The sequence below is a fragment of the Uloborus diversus genome, unplaced genomic scaffold (assembly GCF_026930045.1).
Source record: "Uloborus diversus isolate 005 unplaced genomic scaffold, Udiv.v.3.1 scaffold_254, whole genome shotgun sequence".
Classification (NCBI taxonomy): Eukaryota; Metazoa; Arthropoda; class Arachnida; order Araneae; family Uloboridae; genus Uloborus; species Uloborus diversus.
The window spans coordinates 158,869-163,986 of record NW_026558411.1 but is presented as its reverse complement, the minus strand read 5'-3'; positions in this window follow the sequence as shown (position 1 = coordinate 163,986).

The window sequence follows — 5,118 nt, the reverse complement described above, 5'->3', positions numbered from 1 at the left end:
ACACCATAGGCTCCCGTATAGGAGGAAAAGTGGGGGCACAAGCTCCCCTTTTGGAAATGAGAACTTCCTTCCTTTTAATACTGTTTTCTTTGGAAAAATGTAAAAACATTCTTTCTCCAGCCATTAATGAATTATTTATCAAAAATGTTAAATTTTATTAGCTCTAATCTGTACTAAAGTCGGTTTCCATGGGGAAAATATCAGAGCCCCCCCCCCCCCATTAAAATTTTGCATATGGGCACCCTTGGTAGACACTCTAAGCACCTTAGAAAGTGTTAGTTGTCACCAAAATCCGAAGTCAGGCTTGCTCTGAGATGGAATCAGGACAAGCGACAAAAAAATCTTTAGATTTTTTGTGGATGAGGGCCGTAAAATGAACCAAAAAGTGAACCAGAAGGACATTTTAGAAGTTATTGTACTTCCGTGGGCCCAAGAGTACTTCAGCATTGTAGACTGGACATTTTCCTTGAACTCCACACCGATTCATATGGCGAAAAAGACGAGTGGTGCAAAGCGCATTGTTTTTGACAAGATATCATCTTTTGAGTGGACGCTCTACTCGCTCGACCTCAATCCCATTTGTTACACTGTATGGCCCATTTTAGAGTCAAAGGTCTACCCTAAACTACACATAAAATTGAACTCTCTAAACCAATTGCTTTATAGGGAATAGAGTTGATAAAAGGACTTGCTGCCCTTGAATGAAAATTTCAATAAGCAATTGCATCTCTGTATTACTGCAAAAGGCTGCTAGTTTGAAACCAATTAAATTTAATGATTGCTAAAGGTCTTATTATTTTTTGTGTTTTGTTAGTTTATTTATTTTTAATTAAGTTTCTTGGAAAATTGCTTGCCTTTTTTTTTTTTGCCGCACCCTGTACATTTGGTTTGCAGACAGCAGAAACATAGTTTTGTGATTCAAGTTATGCTTGTTTGTTTTATGAAGAAGGAAAACAAATTCTTCACTAAGGTCATTGGTTTAAGCTTTTTTGTAAAAAGTATTATTAAACATTTTTTGATCTATATGCAAATTATATTGTCATACAACAACTTGCATTAACGTTAGACAGTATTTTAATATTAAACGGGAGGGGGGGGGGGGATTGCATCAAGATTTTAATCGTGAGAAATTTCTAATCACTTTTTGCTGAAAATTTCAATAAAAACCCTGAAAAGTTGAAAAAATTCTTTTATTTATTTATTTATTTTTTTTTTCAATTTTTCCGAAGTGGAAATTTATTTCTTCGGAAAAAAACGGTCTTTTTCCGTTTTTTTTCGGAAATTTTTCCGGTTTTTTTCCGACTATTTTCATCTCTAGGTGGAACATTAGAAGGTTTTGCGGAATTATTGAACAATTAATAATAAATTGAAAAAAACAAATTAATGATTTCAATTCCATTCATGTTGCAGCTACAAAATATAGACGGTTCTTATGAACAGTGTTTTCTTTCGGTGCACTTCTCCTCTTAATTTCAAAATTTTGCCCTTGGCTGCCTTCGGCAAAGCGTGTTGAGAAACCTATGTCCTCTTCCCCCACTGCGCCACTGATTAAGACTACAGAAAATATAAATTTTCTAAAATACTATGCCTACCAGTGTCTGTAAAGAGTGGTAGTAAATAAGTTTTCAAACAGTCGTTCCGCGTTGGGTATTAAAACTTGATAAACATTCATGAACAATGCATCGCCTGTATGGAGATGCAACACCTCATATAGACATTATAGTACAGTAAAAATAGGGGTCGGACCCAAACATCCAAGAAAAAAGCTAAACTTGGTGATAATTGTTTATCATCCTCCCAATAAGAACAGGTAAAAAGTCCACCCCCATTGTGCGTCGGGTTTCGGAATGGGCGGGGGGCATCCAAAAATTGCTGTTTGGACCATTTTTTCGGAATTTTTAGAGTAAACTTCAAGAGGGAATATTATGTCATGCTAAATTTAAGAGCATGAAAATAAGTGCGTTTACCCCCAAGAGGGATAACACAACCCACCTAGAGCCCCCTATCCCCGTAAAACAAAGCAGTACCCCCGTTCCCCCCCCCCCTCCATACATTTTGAGTGGAAATATTATTTTATGCAAAGTTAAAGTTAGTAATCAAGTGTGTCCATCCTCCAAGTGCGATGGTGCCCATCCTTCCAAAGCTACAGCACTCCCTCCCCCGAAAAAAAATAATACGCCAACCCCCCCCCCCCTTTCCATTTCAACTAGAAGTATTATTTCATGTAAATTTAAAATGCATTAAATCAGGACTGTCCACCCCACAAGAACAGTAGCTCACCTCCCAAAACGAAATAACATACTTAAAGATTACACCCCCCCCCCTGACGGCACATTTGATTAAATAGTCAGAAAAATTATGCTGAACTGGTTTTTTTCCCCTTTTACTGTATTGCTTTCTTGCAGTACTTAAAAGCAAAATTTTTAGTTTGCTTTATAACATGCATGCCTCAAATACGTCATCAGATTGAGATAAAAGGTCCAACAGAACTGGAGTTTTCAAATGATATCTCCTAAAAGCTTGTAACAAAAAGACTTCGTTATCAATATCTTTTTTGGAATCTTAATCCTCGTTATTGTTGCAGTTATGTCTAACACAGTTAGTGCATATAGTTGAGCACTTCAGTCCACTTTCAGACTTATCAAATATGCATTTTTCCAATGAACCCCTCAGAGCAAGCACAAGATATGGGGCGAAGAAAGTCTTCTAGAGCGGAAGGCTTGCTTTTGTAATAGGACGCAGATATTTCTGTGGTGCTTTCGCCTTCTTGGTACCCATCAAAAATGACACTAGCTTTCCCATACTTACAAGTGACATATACACTGCATTGCTGGCATTTTTCCTTGAGGCTTGCAGATCATTACCGAAAAAAAAGAAGAAAAAACATGATCTAGAAGGTATCTTCCATCTATAACATATATGACACCAATTGTTTATTTTGTGATGGTGGCGTGGATAGATCTTTTGCTTCAGATAATAACACTTAACCCTACAGGTTTTCTTTACTTCTGAAACCAGATTCATCGAATGCTGATGGAGGATCAGCGCACAACTCGTACTAGAAGTTTTTAGCACGTTGTTGTTCTATCTTTTTTTACTGTTCATACTATTCGGTGTAAAAGATGGTTTGGGCTTACACATCTCTACAGATAGTAACTACTCTCGTAGCAGAAGCTAGAGACATAATTGCATACCTCCTTTATAAAGAAATGGCACTAAATTTTTTGCCTTCCATATCCTTTTATGTTAATACAACTCATCACATTTCACCTTATTATCAGCGACCGACCAGTATCGGCGAGCAACATCAAAACTACCAACTTGAGTCAATACCCGTAGAGAGAGAAGAGAATCAGTATTTAGCATTCTACTGTTGTATTGCGCATTGCTCTCATCAAGACTTCTTCCATCGTTGAATCACTACAGGTTCTGGACCACCAATTTGTCGCTGCATTGGATCGTTGGATAGCTGATGTGACATATTTATCAATTTTCTTAAAATTGCATAATGTACTCGAGAGTTTCAGATAGTGTTGCAAGTATATGTTCGCATATTTAGCATAATTCACATAACCGGCTGCGTAAAAGAGAGGCGGCTAGGTTTTTTGCAAACGAGAACCCCCACCAACTTGGAGGGTACAGAACTGCAGCATTGCCTGTCATGCATTCATGGTCCCCCCCCCCCCCAAAGCGATGGTGCACCCCTGAAGTGTGATGGAGTACCCATCTAGAGTAAAAGCCCTCAAAAAAGAAAGAAATACCCCTTGAAAAAATGAAAAAACTGCGATAAAAAATTCCAATGACGCGATCTGCGCCATGGATACCCCCCCCCCCCCCCCGCCCCCTCGTCTGTGCACTCCGGTTAATTAGCATTTTTTTCATGAGAGTTTATTATTTTATTATTATAGAGTGCGATTTCGGCGACTTAAGTAATAGAAATTATTTTTATTTAAAAAGAGGATTATTTCGCCCCTTCCCCCCTTTCCCCCAAAACCCGACACGCAAAGTGCTGGGACTTTTTATCCCTTCTTGCTGGAAGGGTAAGGAGTAATTTGCAACAGGTTTCAACTTTTTTTTTTTTTTTTTTTTTTTGATGTTTGGGTTAGGCCATTTTTTGGCCTAATATTACTGTACTATTATTGAAAATAAGGGAGGCCAAAGCGAATAGTCGCATCTCGGATACGAATCTCAGAAAGTGAGCCATACGATACATAGTGCTACATATGTTGAAGAAAACAAGCGTCTAGGGAAAGGACAAATCTCTAATGTTAGAAACTTCTCCTCCTCTCCGGGGAGGGAAAACTGGTCTCTAGCTCTTGGTAGAAAAGGGAAAAAGAGGGAAAATCTTCCTCAAGTGCAGAACAAATCCTGCCAAACTGCAATGGTGTGATGGGAGCGATGCTCAATGGGGCCCTGGTTTTTTGATGGGAGTGCTTGCCTTTACTTTCAATAAATGGGCAACCATGCGCTAGTTATGTTTGAAGTCTAATTGGTTTAATTGCTCTTGAAGGTCTCTTCTTGTTTTTATTGAATTTTTTTATCCCTAATTTTTCCAGTTTTTTGGTTTTCAATATTTAAATACCCATTCCCTCCTAAAAAGAAAGAGATTGCTTGAAACACTCTCTAAAAAATTTGATGGCGCAATCTGCGTCATTGACCCCCCCTCAATAGACGGCTCATATGGAGGGGGGGGGGGTGCTTCTGTCCTTCCACTTTTCAAAGTTAAAAATTAATGATTGATTGAAAAAAAAATTTTACAAGTGAATTATTTTTTTTAATTAAAAATTCAAAATGAAACTTTTTTTATATCATTTCATAAGAAAGGAAGTTTAAATTGTTAAAGGGTCTAGAGTTGCCCCTTCCCCCAAGAGCAATAGCGCACTCCCCTTCCCCGCCCCAAATACCGCAATAACCTCGCCAGAAGACTGAGAACCCCTCAAAAAGAGAAAGATACTCCTGAGAACCCCCCCCTGTAAAAATTTCAATCGTACAGTCTTCGGCATACCTCAGCCCCCCCCCCCCCTTGGATGGGCACCCCTGAGAGTGTCCCAATTTTTGAGGTCAATTAATCAGTAATTTTGAAATGCAATAAAATTGCCGAATTATTTTTAAGATAAC